Source organism: Sabethes cyaneus, chromosome 3 (genome assembly GCF_943734655.1).
Source record: "Sabethes cyaneus chromosome 3, idSabCyanKW18_F2, whole genome shotgun sequence".
In the NCBI taxonomy this organism is placed as follows: Eukaryota; Metazoa; Arthropoda; class Insecta; order Diptera; family Culicidae; genus Sabethes; species Sabethes cyaneus.
The window spans coordinates 50,597,228-50,616,512 of record NC_071355.1 but is presented as its reverse complement, the minus strand read 5'-3'; the positions used below and the strand labels follow the sequence as shown (position 1 = coordinate 50,616,512).

At 38.6% G+C, this 19,285-nt stretch overlaps 1 protein-coding gene across 1 annotated transcript in view; it reads left to right on the top strand.

Moving 5' to 3' along the window:
* Window positions 1-19,285, top strand: part of LOC128741879 (uncharacterized) — a 99,679-nt gene that overhangs the window by 54,665 nt on the left and 25,729 nt on the right. The window lies entirely within an intron of this gene.

Genomic DNA, 19,285 nt, shown 5'->3' with positions numbered 1-19,285 from the left:
CGAAACACAGGTGAGTGTTTACCGAACGTGGAAAAGTGTAGTGATGGAAAAACTTGACCTGCTGCTCGGCTGGCTGTAAGTATTACAGCAAGCTTGCTATTGGAAAGTCGCTTGGTGTTATATCTTACAGTGAGCAGAGCCAGGATGACACCGCCGATCACTGAACCGACAGAGATTATGCCCTGAAGTGGAAGAGTTAAATGGTGAAGTATGCTGGCGGTAACCACGCTAGTGCCGGAACTAGGAAGACAGAAGGTTGGGTTGTGTTGATAGATAGTTTTAAACAAGAGCATATCGTGACGTGACTATAACTATGAATGACCGGACCGGTGAGGCGTGTTTGGATTTAATTTTCTGATAGAAATTTACGGTTGGGCAATATTTACGTATCGTAATTTCGTAGCTGTATGAAGGCATACGGAAAGAATATTTTAATTGAAACAAAAGTATCAAGATTTCCGTTGAGTTTCCTTTTTTGAATGGCACCATCGCATGTACACAATACTGATGCACTGGTCAAATCTCATTTACTCCCTAGTCTGGTGGTGAAATCGAGCAACATCAAATTTAATCATCCGCCATCACCATCTGCCGGGCGACGAGGGCGATGATATAACAATAATTAATCCCACTCATCTTGTGCCTTTCAGCACCGGTAAGTTCCTTTCTCTCTCTGTGTCGGGTTCAACTTCCCTCTCACTAGTAGCGATAATAAAGTTTCTGTCGACTGAGTCGGTCAACCGTTCGGTAATTAGATTCAAGCATTCCAAGCTTAGCGAGCAAAGCAACCAGTGAACGCCCAGCCTAGACAACTTTCTAGTCTACAAGGACACAGGACACACAACACAAGAGTATCGAATGGCCATATACAATTTCAGCAAGCACGCACACATGGCCCGTTTCGGTTCGTTTCGACTTCGACCAACCGTGGGAGAGCTGCTCGACAGATGAAATGATCCTGCTAAGAAATTAATTAGAACAACACTCGCTCCTACAACCGTCCTGCTTTCAACACTCGAACCACATTGTGTAGATTGTTTCATCCCTTTATAAACAAGTTTAGTTACGTTTTGCCGTGTCATGTCCGAGTCACATGATGCACAAAAAATACGACGTAATTTGAGGAAAATAAAAATAATCCTGATCTGGTATTAGTTTGAAAGTCTATTTTGATTCTAGCTAGAGGCAGTCATTTAGGCAGTCTGATTACTCGGTCCGACTTCGACCGTAATCATAATTAACAAATCGGACAGGCCAAACTAAGCTTTAACCTTTAGGACTATCTGATTTGGTAATTATAATTGCGACGGAAGTCAGATCGGCAAAGTTTTTGTCCCCCTCCCCCCTGCTCATCCCCTGCTGTTATTACACTGCCAATAATCTCTAGACAAATCGTCGCAATTCTGTACTAGCATAACAATATGGCGCTAAAATAATATAAGCAAAATGATCTTCAGAGTATTTTAATATTTCTACCAGACGTTTAACTTCATGAATCATGGTAAACCTTGGTATTTATGTGAAATCATATTCTTTTCGAAGGTGATGAAGGCGCATGGTTATTATTATTTCCAGCAGTAATGAGTAATTCTAGCTGAAACGGGGTCACTACTGACACGAGGTCTTCAAATATTGGAACTTTTGCGCTTAATTGGTTGAATATGGTTAAAAAATAAGAATAACACTTCTGATACCTCGAAATAGTGGACCCCTCGTGCGCCAAGGGATCTAACAGGTTCAAGAAAAGTTGAATTTTGAGCAAACCTTGAGATCTATATCATGTGATAATTCATAAATTTGCCATGAAACAACTAATAAATGGCCCGGGTCTGTAAAGAAAAAGCTTTCAAATGGAGTAAAAATATTTTTGGCGGCCATCTTGGATTTGGTCGCCATATTGGATTTTATCAAACAATCGCCGTTTTCACCATGAGCCCCCCAACCGATTTTCATTTTAAATGCTACAAGAAACATTCATAAAATTAGGTGTGCAATGGCATTAACTGAATAAAACAACCGGTTATTTGTAGCAAGGTTCACAATTTTCATACAAATATTGTGATATTTCCAAAATTTGCTATGAAACAAACTACAATCGACACGATCATGTACAGAGGAGAGATAGGGCTTATAAACAAAGTGAAAAAAATTGGCAGTAGCAAATTTGGCCGCCATGTTGGGTTTAATCAAAAAACGCCGTTTTTGCCATGATCTCCCCAATCGATTTTAATTTCAAGACCACCATCGGAAAGCTCCATGATTTTTACCGGTCGCCAGGACAGGTTCTCGTCTACAGCCCGGCTATCGTTGGCTAAGCTGCGTCGCCATGAGCCTCTGGGTCTGCCTCTTCTACGCTGTCCTTGTGGATTCCAGACGAGAAGCACTTGTCTCAGCAGACCTCGTTCGCTCCTTTCCTCAACGTGTGTACGATCCACTTCCACCTACGTTCACGAATTTCTGTGGCTATCGGCCGTTGATGAAACCGACGATAGAGTTCCTCATTGGAATCTTAATCTTAAGCTTCAACTCAGATCAGATTTCAGATAATCGTAAAAAAGTGCAGTCATAGAAAAAAATCGTTAGTGAGGTGAAAAAAAAATAAAGATGGAGAATTACGACAATGGCGCAGTTAGGGATAACCGTTCTGCTCCCAGCAAAAAATAAGTAATTTAAGCAAATTTTGTTTGCACCACCACAGTATTGGCTTAAGTGCAAACGATATTTTGGTTATTTTCCTCTCGAAAATTTTTCTAAAGAGTTGTGCAGTGGCAATCTATACATGTTGGTTCGAAGAGAAAACAAAATGGCGTATAACAATTCGCACTAGTTTTGTCTGGTTATGAGGACTAACTAAACAGTTGGTTTGAATAACCCAAGCAGCATACTATCGGCATTCGTCTAGTTGAAGCAACTTATTTATGACTGAAATTAGTCATATATCAGTTTTCACAACGGATTAAACTAGCTGTAGTCCGTGTACGTCACCTCGCGTCTGTTTGAGAGTGAATCGGTGGTACCTAACCAAATTTGCTATAATTTCAACGAAAAACACTTTATTGATGTGATAATCTGTATTCACTATAGCGGAGATAACCGAAATGTATGACCACAACGCCTAAATGTATCGTTAATGCTATGTAACTCTATGAGACGCAGCTACATAACTGATGCTTATCTTGAATGCAATCTGACATAATTTGTTTGAGTCTTCGCTTATAAGCTCAAGTCTTTTTTTACACGGTTTGTTTTTTTTATTACTCAAGAACGGTGCAACTTAGCGACCATTTACAAAATACGTGGTGAATGTCGGGCCGCTTCCAAATGTATTGAGATATAAATGAATGGTCCCTAAGTTGCCCCGTTCTTAATATTCGAAAAAACAAAACGTGTAAAAAGTACTTGACTGTATATTTATATATGGGTCATTCCACGGGAAATTTACAGTCAAAATTATTTTTCTCTTCAGAATATTTTTTTTACGTTCTTTGTTAAAAAAAATCGACATGTATTTTTGTATTTCGATGTTACTGTTGGAATTCGCAAGATATGATTTTTTAAAGTATTGTAATTCGAAAAAATCACTATTTTTTAAATACTGATTGTAAACATAGTTTGTAATATCAAAAAATGACTTTCTACCAGATGTGTTCACTATTCCACAAGCTTTCAAAATTGGTATACCATACCTCCTCTCGATTGTTTTTTAATAGTTAAATAGTGCATTTTTATAAACAATTGCAATGTTTTCAAAGTTGGAACTTTTTTTTCTCGATTTTTTTTACTTTAAAATATTTGTTGATCTTTCTCGAAGAAGCATGCCAAATTTAGAAATGGAGAAATGAAAACCCTGGAAGTTATGAGTTTTTATGTCTCAGCGCGTGTGTTAAAGGCCTAAAGGCTGTATGCTTATCGTCCGTATGCCTAACGTCGCGCTTTTGGTATAAATTACATTTAACTATATCAGTTTTAAAGATCAAAAAGAGATTAAGAGACGAAAAACCCGATTTAATCCTCCAAGTTGTGAAAGGAACCTTTGTTATACTATCTTATTTGTCATTTAATATGAGTATTTACAGCCTCAAAAAGTAAATCGGCTTGCTTTGATTATTTTTGATTGGAATAAAGGTTTACTGATAGGGTACGGGAGAGTATTTCCAGTCCATTAAGCGGTAGCCTGAACAATATTCAGGAATTACGTTGAAACTATATTTATTCGAGACAAGCTTTTTATACCAGTTGATAGAATATTATTTATTGAATATTGACGTGTATTTTGGTCTTAATGAAACGCTACTGAATTTGAGTTATAGTCGCGAGAAATGATGAAGTCGCTGCGGCTTATTTTGGCCCATTTTCTATAGTGTTGTCTGTGCTTTTTAAATCCGACCGGCTGAAATAGCCTGCACAGGGATTAGATGCTTTGCAAAAACAGATCAAAAGAGAGATCGATGGATAACGTGTCGCTATTGCCTACATTCCGGGTTCATAAAAAGAAGTAGAATGGTTCTGTGACATCATACTCACAGTTATTTAGTTGCTAGAATAAGTAAACGTGATCATAATTGTGTGTTTTCTAAACCATCATCAAGAGCGGATACGCGTAAGCGATTGCTGCTGGTTTTTTCAGCCTGATTACGTGCCAGTGTAAAAACAGTGCCTTTGATGTTTATGTTGTACGAGCTCAGAGAGAAATGAGAGTATGGCTTAGTTTTCTCTCTCTCTCCTCTTTTTGCTCATATATTTTGTTTTGTTTATGCTTGCCAAGCTTTACTAAAAATGGCATCGAAACAAGAAGCATTTTAAGAGCGCGTTGTACAACTCTACGAGCTGCAACAGAAATCTCTGCAAAAAGTATACGGTACAACATTTAGAAAGCAAATATGTTGCGGTTTCGACTGTTTACCATATCCTAAGATGCCCAACAACTATTCGCAAGCAAGGTAGTGGAAGACCAGCCAAAATTATGGACGCAGAAGGACATCGTTCTCTTTCTTGTTTCTTCAACAACAAGCCCTCTGGTTTGGCTATCAATTAAGATGCACCAGACGAATGTCTGAAGAAAATTTTGATCCCGTTTCTACAAAAACATCATGCAGATGGACAATACGGTTTTTTGTCCGGATAGAGCATCATCGCATTACGCCAAAAAAAACACAATCGTTGCTGGATACTCATTCGATCCAATTTTTACTCGAAAACCACGACCCGAAAAATCTATCTCAGTGCGCCCAATCGAAGATTTCTTCGGGATTTCGAGTTTTTTGGTGTACAAAAATAACTGGAGAGCCTCGAATTGCAAACAGTTAATTGGTAGAATCAAAAGATGCATTCGCAAAGTTGACATGATGGCCGTACAACGCTCCTATTTCGTCGTCAAACGAAAGCTTCGCCGAATAGCCGATTACAGACCGTTTTCAAATGTTCACTAATTTTTTTTTTCAACAATTGATAATGTACCTTTAATTTCGGTAGATCAGAACTTCTTCATGTATCTTTGTCTTTTTTTGACAGTTTGAGAAAAAAAAATCCAAAATTTTAGTTGCCACCCGTTATTAGTTACATAGATATTATTAATGATAGCTGAGTGCTCGGGCCTGTTCGAGGGCTTTCGAATCCTCTGAAGTTTTAAAATTCCACAAGGCGATTCGGAAAATTTGATTCTGTCAGTGTCACTAACGAAAATCAGGTCAAATAATCTTTCATTCGCATATCCTGAATCTGCTGTTACAAGCGTACAGGAATGGATTATCAGGGATTTTTGTACTTAGATGAAGCATTAATCGGAATGTAAGCGACAAACATAATTCCTTAGTTTTTGTGCTGAGTCCTCGAACATTTTGGTTGTTAAAGAAAGACCGGCTTGAGGATTCGGAAAAGAGCATGATTGTTTAGGCTAGAGGACGAGAACCGGCGAAACTTTGAACTTCTTTGATGAAGAATTTTGATAGGTTGTGGTCAGTGCACTCGCTTGTGGAACTGATACGACTTCTAGCTACTGGCTGGAATGGCTAGCTTCAGCGGAGAGAACGAAAACATCCGCGATATCAATAACAGTGCGCACCTGTCAGTGGCATTGAGCTGGCGGTAATCGGTTATGTCTGTGGATTTGACATTCACCGAAGAAGGTCTACGATATCGCCTCGTCTCTTCGTTAGCTGTTGCTTCTCGATCTATGTTCGACTCCTCTAGTGGTAATCCGGTTTAGATGTCGTTTCACGAAAAATATCCGTATAAGCTATACATTTGATTCTGCTACAACTTGCGGCTGGTTGGAAGGATAGGGATCGACCATTAATCGCATAGCCAAGGTTATAGCCATGTCTTAGTCTAAAACCAAAAGTAAATCTATGTTTAAGTTGATGTTAAAAAATATACCAAAACTTTATTCAGCAATATTGTACATAATAACTAGTTCTACAATTATCTCATGAGTAACTTTTTCAAACTCTGCTTAGTTAAAACTGTACTGTCGATTGAATCAAAATCAAATCAAAGTGATAGAATCAGCTCTGGTCCCAAAGCAAATAAGTATTTCCTCTTACAAACGCTAATATGCAAAGATATGGCGTCCGGTACGCTTAGCTCTGCGCTGGTATTTGAACGATAATACAAAAATTTAGCTGTCAGGTTATGCAAGCAAACCACAGTGAAGGTAGCACTCGCGAATTATTAAATCATCATCGCAATCACAACCAACATATGGGTGAGCCTAGCCGTGATTTTCAACGCCAATTACCGAAAGCGCCGATTTTCCAAAGGCTAACAATAATCGGTTACAATTAGGTCGACCATTATTTGTACCGGAAAATTGCCCAACCGAGCGAAACTACTCACTACACTGACTGTGTACAGTATACATTAAACTTCGCTCTAACCAGTCGTACAAACATTGAACACATTAGTTCCACCAGACCAGACCAGACCAGCATCAGCAGCGGAACCAACTTCCCATGCAATCATGTAAGCATTGGATCCGCTCCGCGCTCCACTAAACGTTTGTACACTATCGTCCTTCCGGCAAACCCGCTCCTGCTTCATTCTTATTCTTCTCTTTATGTACGCGCCTGTCAGTTTCGCCAGCTGGAAAGGGCAAATATTTGAGGAACGCCGAAATCCATTTACGAGGATTTATCGGCACTGCCGCCTTAGCGGAGAGCGAGCGGCCGGGCTGAATAGGGAATGTACCGTATAATGGAGACTGTTTATTTGGTAATTATACTTTCGTTCGGTGGCAGGCAGACAGGCAGGCAGGCAGGCCTAGGAAACTTTTACGTACGTAGGTGTGAAACCGGGCACAGAACGGGCCGCACGGACGACGACGACGGACTGCCGTTATGGATGGTTGCTTTCAGACAGATTGAATTTTACATCCTTGGGTTGTAATTGGATCAGCTCACAGTTGACGGCGACGACAAGGTCCGGGTCGGGTCGGATATCTCCGTGTGCCTTTACTCAGTGACTCAGTAAGTGAGAAAAAGGTATTGCTAGTGTCGTTGAAATTACAAAGTTGAATAATGAATGTTAGTTAATTCAGTTGAATGTGTACCACTCGGAATGTCTGATGTGCGTACGAAGCGTCCACTTTGGACGAGTAATGGAGTAATTCACAGAAACAGTATTTACCTTTTTAATCAAATAACGTGCGATAGGAGGTATCGTTACAATGAACAATGACCTATCCAATTCATCATTCGGAGCCTAAATTGAGCAGTCAACCAATGCAAGCCAAGCCAGCTGTCGTTCCACCAAGCACAAGCGAATGGTGTCAGGCTTTGTTTATCATGATTTGATGAACCGACGACGTCGTCGGCGTCAGTTGCTAGCTTCATTTCGAACGATGCACACACAAATGGAACGCACGATAAAGTTTTTCTTTCAAGCCATGATAGGACGTACCTCTAGCTAAGCTACTCGATCATTGCCGGCGTAGGGAGTGGTGGCAGCATAGCCTCCACGGAATGATACTCCCTATTCGGAGTAGATTGTATGCGTGTGATGTCCTGCAAACGGTAGCATATGAGCAACAGGTTCGCACCACTGGTTCAGTTGGGACTGCTAACTATTTTCCCACTTTGTTAATTACTAACAGCTTCTACTACAAGTCTGTAAATTAATGTTACATATGCGAGGGGACGCCATACCATGGTTATCCATCTAACGGATCTCCGTGCAGTGCGATACAATGCGCCTCCATCGTAATTGTGGAAGTAGAGAATTTCCACTTTTTAAATGAAATCCGTCAAAAAATCAATAAAATCACCGTCTCCGAGTTCAACGGAGCTTTCAACATGTGTTGGACGTATGTGTTTTCACTTGTGGATTATTCGGAACGACAATTAAATAGTTATTTAGTTCAGTGTTATATAAATTCAAATTAAACATATGGAGTGCATAGAATTATGTGTTGAACTAAATTCTGTTGACAATTTCAATCCTGAACCATAATCGTAACTCGTCTCACATGCATTAGTCCGGCCCCCCGGTTGATGGACGGCAAAGGTATGGACAGCAAGATAAAACATTCCGAATTCTGTGGTGCTCAATCTTGCCAAAATTCATTACCCGGATTTCCATTCCCGTCGTGGTAAGACAAACAAATTCGAGCCCATAAACTAGACGGAAATGGGTCCTCAGTGCCATTACGGTAGCAGCAGCACCAGCTGACGCCGGCGGAATCGTTCGCCACTTCATGCGATTTTGCACAACATAACCGGAAGATTAATGATTACGTTTCACCTAGCTATACAGGTAGCCTTTTAGTCCCTGTCGGTTGCACGGGGGAACTTAAAGAGTCCTACCGCGCGTGATGGTTGATGTGCTGTTCGAAATGGTCATGCACGCCCGCAGCAAATACACACACATAAACACAGCAAACGCTCTACTCTACGGCGACCGAAATTTCACGCAATCATTCATCGTAAATTTTCATCAACAACAGCTGCTGATGAAACTTTGCACATAGCTCTTCGTTCACGAACTATACCTTTATAGTTGCGTGTTTCGACCGGTTGCTGTATCAAGCGGGTATTTATAGTGTGGTCAATTGCCGAACAGTTTATGGACAAACAGCATGCGAACATTTTACTATAATTTGAGCAGCATGTTTTCATGTGCTCATTCTGGCACATTTCAGTTGAACAATATTCGTACTCCATGGTAGGCAAACTAGCGCTTAGGCACGACGAAGTGAAGTAAGAAAATTTCCCCATATTCCTAAAGAAACACGAACGCTTTCTCTTCCGGTCGCGGTACGTACGTAGTCATTCAAAGCTGTGGCTTTGGCATGAAAGCTTAACTACATCCGCCTTGGGAAGGAAGTCTGTTTCCTGAAGGTGTACCGGCGACGCGACGGGTGGCGTTTTTCAGCGCGACTACAAGCTTGGTCCGTTAGACTGGCCGGACTATCGATTATTATTATCAACAGGTAGAAACTTGCAAGCTCGAAAAATGTAATCTTCACTTTCGCCTACGACTCCAAACAAAGTCCCCTTTTCGAAAATTCATAACACGAAAGCAATTTCCGGTGGCTGAACAGAATTGCTTTCGGCTGGCACCTACCTAGTATGCTAATATTCTGCAGATCGAAAAGATCTAAACATTCTATCAATTTCGGAAAGCAGTTTTACAACGTGAGAAATGGATTCATTACCACACCTGAACCCAACCGAGCACAGAGTTTGTTTGTTATTAAAAACTAATGTCTAGCAAGAAAACAATTTTCCGGAATTGTAGCAGCAGCGACGGCTCATTACAACCGGTATATTGATTTATCTTCCACTGCTGGGACCGTCGCATCGTATCTTTTGCCGACGGGGTCGGATTTCATTAGCCCAGCCCTGCCCAGCCCTGCCCTGCCGAACCCAGGCAAGCCGACCCGACAGTGTGCCCCGAAAATTACGACGCCGGTCAGGTGCATACAATGGCTTTACGGTAATAAATCTGACACGTGCTAGCTAGCAGATCGCTCGCACGCCGCCGGCGCCACCTTTATTCAGTTAATGTGTGGCAGCCGAAAAAAAACAGCAAATCAGCAATTATGGCAGCGAAATACTATAGGTACTAAGCAGCAGCTTCTATCTTTTAGGCAGGGCGGTGGAAAAACAACGCTCCACTCTCGTATGGTTGTTGATTTAAGCAGTGGAAAAGGTGTTGGCACGTAGAATAGGTTTTTTATAATTTTGGGAATTAATTGTGTTTTGAATTACTGTCGTACAGTTCAGTAGAATGAAATACATATAAAAATCACGTGGTTCTGCTAAACTGGTTAAAAGTTCAACTAAATATTTAAATCAAAATATTTAAATTTAGCTAAGTTAATCCCAAACATCAGCAAAAGTTTGCATGTTATCTGTTTACCTCGTCGGCTGTTCTTTTGGCACCATTCATTTTTCAAAGGTATGAACTCTCCCTCCTCTACATACGGCACGACCAACACCTCTTTTTTATTCCGGTTGCCCGGTTGGGCTGCCCGAGCCCAAGCAGAACGTGCCCCACATTTATATTTAATTTTAAGCCAGCATGTTAGTGCTAAATTTCAAGAGGAGTGATTTGATAACCATAATTTATCGTCCAGAGTTTGTTATTCGATAAAAATAATTGGAACTGGTCAACAAGAATTGTCTTAATTGAATTAAATTTAAAAAATGGAGTTTTATGGAATCCTTGTGAGCCAATCTAATAACTGTATAAAGTGTTCTTATACATAACCAATGCTAACTTGAGGCAAAAAATATTTGAAAAATGCAAGTTAAACATTTTTATGTTATTATGGCTATTTTCATATTTTTGGGTGCCGTTTATTTAGGATTTTTGGTGCCGTTTTAACAGGATTTTTGTGTTTTTGGTTGTTTCTAGTTTTTTTTTGTTCTTGTGTTATTGTTTATCTGTTAATATCATTTTTGTGTTATTTTGTACCATGTTGAATCAATTGGTATTTCTTCTGTCAAACGTCAACGTGTCAATTTTGCGTTGGTTAGGTTTAATTAATTTGGGTTGCGCAACGCCACCAGTTGGCGGATAGAGACATTTCTTTTTAAATCTATATAAATCCCTGATTCTTCATTTTCATCTTTTATCTTCTAATATATAAGAGCCTCTCCTCCCAGTTGGCTTCGAGGTATGACGCTGGCCTAATAAGCCAGTCGTCGTATGTTCGAATCTCGACTGGGCACTATGGTCCAAGAAACCAAAATTCCAGACAAAAATCAATATCTCGAAAACCATTGGCTCTACATATTTCATGTATTCAGAAGATTTTGTTTAGAAAAAAAGACCTATCTTTTGGTATAATTAGTCATTAGGGTGGTCCACTTTTACTCGTTATAAAAATTTTAACTTTTTTGTCTTGCGATATAGAGCAATACTTTCTACTACAAAGTTGTAAATAAGTCTTTTTTTCTAAACAAAATCTTCTGAATACATGAAATATGTAGAGCCAACGGTTTTCGAGATATTGATTTTTGTCTGGAATTTTGGCTTTTTCGACCATAGTGCTGGGAGAGGCTTTTAGAGTCAATAAGATCGTAGCAACTGGCCCTGCAATTGTTCTGCACTCTTAACAGCTGGTTGCGAAGTCTGTCGTATAAAAACCGAAGGTCAAGTTTCGATAATAGAATGTAGCATCTAGGCTACATAAGAGTCTTGTCTGTAACTAAAACCAGACTCCTGACAGAACACCATATTGTCGAGGAAGGCATATATGCGCGTAGTAATCAGAGAACTTTTGCAATCATTTACGTCTCAAATAGGTAGCCAACGGTAATCAATGCAATGATCAATGATAATCTTAAGTAATCATTGCTAATCATTAATTTTTAGTAATCACAAGAACATGTTTACCAAAAATTGCGTACGATAACTGTCGCGTACGCTAACCTCACTTCTTTGACGTTTATCGGTGGTTTATTTACATGGATTAAGAAGACTAAATAATTAAAACCTCAGACAACTGGAGACAATTCTATCGTCCATTCAAAAGTCACTCATTTTTTCAAAAGTAATGTTTCGCAACATGACCACATCGTGGCACTTGAGTATTGCTTCGAGTGCTGAGTAGAACCGTACAAATGTGAAACCCTCATAATATAAAACCCTGCAAATAAAAGTTATTTCGCAACATGCTTAACAGAGGGTATAAGTCAGTGCAAGCGGACTGCGTAGAAGGATTTTCTTCAATGTGTCGTGTCAATCGAATTATGGCAGAAAAACATATGGTGTAATCGATCTAATGGTCGAATCACAAATGGCCCAATTACAAATTTCACATTTGGGCGAAAATCTTCACGGCCATCAACCTGCACAACTGTTGGGTATATTCTGTTCTAACTCGCTGCCGCTTGTTCCAACTCAACTAAGGGATAATCCCTACTAGTCAGTAAACCTAAGAAAATGCATTAGGATTAGCATTAGCATATGTGGCTGCACACATCGTAGGTGGCTATATAATCGTATTATATACCTGACTACGTCCGAACAACCGCAGGGGAAGTGGGTAGGAATGTTAGTGGAGCATCTACTTTTGAAAGTGCAGGGAACCCATACTACCTTCATAGATGTTACAGGAAAACAGAGTATATCATGTTAGTAGGGCAAGGCAAACAATAAGGATCATGAGGAAGATTTATTCAATAATAAACTGTATATAGTATATATTGAGTATATATATATATGAAAAAATACAACAATCTCACTAGCAATCCGTCGCGTGAAAGACAATTGCGTCATTTGAATTTCCATCAATGCATCTAATATCCGATAATTAATTTAAATTCTTCCATATCCATGATATCCATGTGTATCATTTTAACTTGTTACGGGCATAGTTTTAATCGTAGGAGATACTTGATGAGCTAAAACGAAACAAATAATTAAAATAACATATTAGACTTACCTGCTACCAAGGCCGGGTGGCTCAGCCGTATGCGCAAAATCTTAGTTTTGAGGTCTGGCATCTGGGAACCACGCAGCATCGCACCCGCTAGCTTAGCTACTCAATAGAGTATTACCGGGGATGGCCGCGTGGAGGCGCTAGGTAGGAGCTTGGGCTGGCAAAATCTACATTGATCACTTTCTCGTTTGCCTTCCCCATTTCATACCCAGTAAACCTAAGAAAATACATGCACCTAAATAGAAATGGTTTTTGCGGGGGGAGAGATGTTTGGCTCATTTTCATAGCGTGTAACACTAATCAGCTCAACTATTATTATTAGTATCATTTTTATATTTGTATTTTTGTATAATTATCATACGGTATTTGTATGTTTTTGAGTCACACACCAAGGCATTTGTATATTGTATTTGTGAATCATTTTTGTATCTCATTTATTTCAATTTTTTGCATTATTTCTGTTTTATGTTTGTACATATTCGCCCGCTATTTCTTGTTATATTTGTATCGTTTTCTATTGTCTTTTATCCTATTCAAATCATTCTTGAGTCATTTCTCTAATTGGCATTTTGGTTATGAAACTAGAATTGTTTATATTAACCTTTGAAATAAGGCATGATTCAAAATAAAATACTTTTAATTTGAAACATTTGGTTTTTGCCAAAAAGTTGATTTATTTCAAATGTTATTACGAATTTCTGTGCGTTTTTCGTCATTTTTGAATCAGTTTTGGCTTAGTACTTAGTACTTTTAGGCTATTTAGGCCATTGCAAATATTTTTTAAAGTTTTTGTCACCTCCGCCCCCCTTTGATATAGGCTTGAGAAATCGGGGGGTAAAAAAATAATTTGCAGGATAAAAGTTATTATTTTAATAAAATGAATTGTCTGTGCGCTCTACAACCAAAAGAACTCGAAAAACGAGTGTACGAGCGGATTTAACGCTTCTAGCACGGAACAGAAGCGGAAATTCGAACATTGAAATTTCCGAAAAATAACAAAAAAATGGCTTTCGTTTTTGTCGTACGTTTCGTAGGTTTTTGCTTGGAAAACAATAACATGTATATGAAAAGCAAGAATAGATTTGGTTTTCACGTTTAAACTTTAGGTAAAAATACTTAAAACGCTTTGTTTTTGCCCGATTGAAAAAATCTCTTTGTTTTTTTTCGCCACCACCCCACAGTGGTCAAATTTTGAAAAAACGCGGACATGAGCAATTGGGTAAAAAATGCGGGTAGCGTCTTCAAGGGTAGCGTCTTCAGAGAAGTTTAATAATAAAATATATCGCATCTTTCCGCACTATTAGGGTGACCGTGAATTCATCTATTAGGGTGATACAAACTTTTGTTTTTTCAAATAATTACAAAAAAAAAATTTTTCTTCAAAAAGTAGCAGAGCATACTAAAATAAGCAATTTTGCTGAGTATAGTAATTATCTATCTCTTACCCGTTGCATATAATAGCATATAATGATATGCCAAAAAGGAGCACTTGAAAATCAATTATGCTCAATAACTTTGCACACAATTTTTTTATTGCTTTCAAATGTTCTACAAAGTTATTCAATGTGCTAAAATACATATTTTCTCTGAAGACTGTTTTTCACGAAGATGCATATTTAATGAGTTATAAAAAATTTTATCAAAAAATAACACATTTTTCAATTGATTTTTCTGAGATTCCTTTGGAGTGCTCCTGATGGATTTATTTTTTGATAGATAAAATATAGTACTTTCACCCAATGTTTGTCTAATTTAAGCGAAGCTGCCCGAAATTGATAAATTTTTTTTTAATATTGCAAATTTTTTTTTCATTTATTTTATCTTCTAAAGAGTAAGAAGGGGTAAAAGTGCGATGCGGCTAAAAGTGTGATTCAATGATTTATCGGTACAGATTCCGAGTAAATTTTCTACATTGGCATGGATGGGTGACTACTTTGACAGCTTGAATCTAACGTAAACTTGAATCTAACGCAAAAATGTATAGCTAATTATATACAGCTTTAGTCACTATATTACAGATACTAGAAATGAAAGATCTGCAGAAGACTGTGTGCTCTACAGATGTTGGCTGAAGAAAAACAATGTGTTTCCGCTGATGAAATAACAGATAAACGTTTGGAAAAGTTTCGATCTAATGGAGGCTGCAATACACCAGCGCAAAATAGAAAAGGTGCAAATTGAGAATATTCCTTACCACAACATAACGCAGATTGAAGATAATATGGTTTTGTTAGCTACTGCTGGACTAATCTCATGGATTTTAGCTTCGAAGTTTTGCCCCGCGGTATTCGCACTTTTGCCCCGCTAGTGGGGTAAAAGCGCGTTTCTGCACTTGATCAGTAGAAAGAAGAATTTATTTTGCAAAACACGATTACCGCAGATGATTTATAGTTGAATGTGAAGGCATTGACTTACTGCATCACTATAAAATATATTATGTTGTTGTCCTTCTTTATATCTCACGAAAATTTGTGACAACTTCAAACATCGCACTTATGCCCCGCCCTACTCTATATATAAAAGTGAGCGTGAGTATGTTTGTACGTTTGTATGTTTGTATGTTCCACCATAACTCCAGAACGCCTCGGCCGATCTCCACCAAACTTGGCACACATGTTCCTTGATATAAGAGAATCAGTACTGGAGGGTTGACAAAAGGGGGGTTTGTAAAAGGGGGGAGGCCATAACTCCGAAATGCCTGGACGGTTATTCATCAAACTTGGCACAATTGTTCCTTGCCATAGGAGAATCAGCACTGGGGGGTTAACAAAAACGAGGGAGGGAGGCTCCCTGCTAGGGGGAGAGGGTCCCTAATAGGGGGGATGGGATAACTCCGAAACGCCTTGACCGTTCTTTATCAAACTTGGCACACAAGTTCCTTGACATCAGGGAATCAGCACCGGGGGTTGACAAAGGGGGATGGGACTAATAGGGGGGGGCGGAGACGATAACTCCGAAACGTCTTAACCGTTCTTTATCAACCTTTCACACATGTTCCTTGATATAAGGGAATCAGAACTGAAAGGGTTGATAATAGGTGTAACAGGGGAAAGACTCCGAAATGTTTGGACGGTTCTTCCTTAAGTGACGGTGGGACAAAAGAGGGAGCTGATGACAAGAGGTTGCTGACAGGAAGGTGGGAGTAACGCCTACATGACTGTAACAATTTATCCGTACAACAGAAAAAATCAAAATACGAAACACTAAACGGCAATGCTCGCAGCTGTAGATTTGTAGATCAAGTGTAATTATGCACCGAATCAAAGTGACCCATATAAAAAGTGTTCGACCATTAGTGCTAAGTGTTGCTGGCCGACTCTATCTGAGTCACGGGGGCAATCATTCAAACAGTGCGGAGTTGATCTGAGAACTCCATGTTTTCCCCATGGTCAACTTTATGTGGCATGTTTCAGCGTGGACTCGGCCAATAATTTGTGCATACTTGCTCCTAGTGGTGAAACTAAAAGCATTGTTTACAAACAAGTTTTGTCTTGAAGTGAGATGAAGGAGTGACAGGTTGTTTGTACTTTTTTTTGAAAAGTACAATAACAAAACTATTCATTACCTATGAGTAGGGCCATTGTTAGCGGAAGGTGCAAATGGGATAAATATTTTTGTTTCTCTTTCTTTGTAGGGTTTTATAGGGATTTCCGTAAAGAAAACAGATGTGTAAGTGACCAAGTAGACAAAACAGGGGGAGCTGACAAATGGGGAGGAACGTCCAAAAGAGGAACAAGCGTTATATTTTTGCATTATAAGCATGTCGGTTACAATAACTGATGTACAAGCTGCTGTGAGACAAAGGCGCCCCGAGTAAGATCGGGCACTCAGCTAGTAACTTATTAAACATGCGTCCTAGTGACAAACAATCTTCAGTTAAAATGTGTATTTTAGCATACTAAATAACTTTGTAGGACACTCGAAAGCAGTAAAAAATCGTGTGCAAAGTTATTGAGCATAATTGATTTTTAAGCGCTCCTTTTTAACACATCATTATATTTCGCAACCGGTAAGAGATAGATAGTTAATGTATTCAGCAAAATTGCTTATTTTAGTATGTACCTACTGCAACTTTTTGAAGAAAATTTTTTTCATGAAATTATTTAAAAAAAACAAAAGTTCGTATCACCCTAATAGGTGAATTCACGGTCACCCTAATAGTGCAGAAAGATGCGCTATATTTTATTATCAAACTTCTCTGAAGACATCACCCTTAAAAAATTACGTAATTTTTACCCAATTGCTAATGTCCGCGTTTTTTCAAAATTTGACCACTGTGCCCCCGTCGATTGTCCAACAACAGAAGGCCAAAAACTTTATAAAATAGCTAATTTATAACCAATTTCGTGGAATACCATTTCACGAAAACCCCTTTACGCGAAATGTACCATTTTACGGAAAACCTTTTCGCAGAAAGTACCATTTCGCCGGGGTGATCCTCTCCTTACTCTCTGTCACTCGTTTGGACCTAACTGAAGGAAAATAATAGAAATTAGTAGACCTAGGAAAACAAATAAACCTAGACAGAAGTGAGGCGGGTTGCCGGCAATACTCGAAATTTGTTTTTCATTTGTATGGGAGCCGCCCCTCTTGAGGGGCATTGGAAGTGGAAAAGATCTCTAACCATCATAAGAACCTTCCCCGGCGCTGAAACCCCTGCATACAACTTTTAACGCTGATCGGTTCAGTAGTTTCTGAGTCTATAAGGAACTTACAGACAGATAAGCAGACAGACAGAAATTCATTTTTTATAGGTATAGATATCATTTTTGGTTCACTCTTGATCTTGGTCTTGGTTTTGGTCTTAGTAATACAGAAAATCGATAAAAAGTTAAAATCACTGAAAATAAAATGCCCGACTGCCATATATTTCAACTCACTAGGGTATAATCTCAATTGGATGCCAGAGATCTTGATACACGGATCGATATTTAGAGTCCTGAAGTGAAGTCGCCTCTTCGCAACCACTGTCGGCGGAGTATGGGATAGACAGGTGCCGATGAAAAATCAACAATACCAAAAATTTAAACTATACGTCCCCTTGGGATGTACGAGAAGTTGACGTAGAACTCTCTGTTATTAATGTAAAACTTTTCGTAATCCGTTTGTTCGAAGAAACTCGAACTGAGATTAATTTTATTTAGCAAATCTTAAGTTACAAAGGTTTTAGACTTTTACTTACAATACTTCGTTCGATGACAATAACTTTCCGAAGGTATGTAACTTGTCACGGTTACGACTATATTAAATAGAATCAATTATAACTTGCTTCACGGATGGTAAATTCACTATAACTTACGATAGATACTACAATATAATTTTGGTTGCCTATGTCGATAGCCATTATCGGATGACTCTAACCTACACCGAAATATTAATATGTTTTACTAATACTGTATAGCGCGAAAATAACACAAATTGCCATACCTTCATCAAATTAACTTTTACGAAATATCATTAGTAATTTCCAATTTAATAACACAATTTATAATATATGATATAACTTTCACGATGCCTTTTAGACATCATAACGAGGTCTATAGCGATCACTAAGCAAAAGAGGGTTAGATTCACTTCCCGTTACTCTTTATATATATAATCGTAAAAAATTGTACTGTCGATAATAGATAGGGCTGTATCGCTATTTTATCCGAACAGGGGTTATTTGAAATCTACGACGCAATAATTATTTTATCAGTTTAACAGAATTTATAGTTTTTAGGTTTTAGGTGTATAACAACAATACATTTTCTAACTTTTTTTTGGCAGGAATTTTATGCCACCAATGATTTAAATCCGATGCCATTAATGACATTTTACTCTCAGGACATCAAATTTAATTAGGTTCCTATGAACAAAATAGTTTCAGACCTGTTCGGATGGCGAGACTGTGTCACTTTTTTCATCCGTACATTCTCGTTACGTTAATTTGACAATCTGTGCTTATGTTGGCTTATTCATCAATTACGACGATGCACGACATCTATGCGTTATTCAAATATTGAATTATTGAATAATGAATTGATTGTTATTTTGAATTCTCAAAAATAAATGGGTTTCAATATACAGGAACCCCCTGGATACGGCGATGGGTTGTGCTGAACGCCCATCGCGATATCTCAGCTGTGCATTAACCAATAAAGTTGATTTTTGGTAGTTGACTAGGTTATACCACATACTAGCAATGTACCAAAAATCAACTTTATTGATTGGTAGGCAACTAAGAAATCGCCGCAGGCGTACACCACCACCCACCGCCTTATTCGGGAAACCGCTGTATATTATTTAATTCGCAGAAAATGTTTGAATCGATTGATACAAATATCGTTCAAAGGAAATTATTGGTTGGGAAATAACCGATCTATTAGCATTATAAACAGGACCACTAGGCAGAGTTAT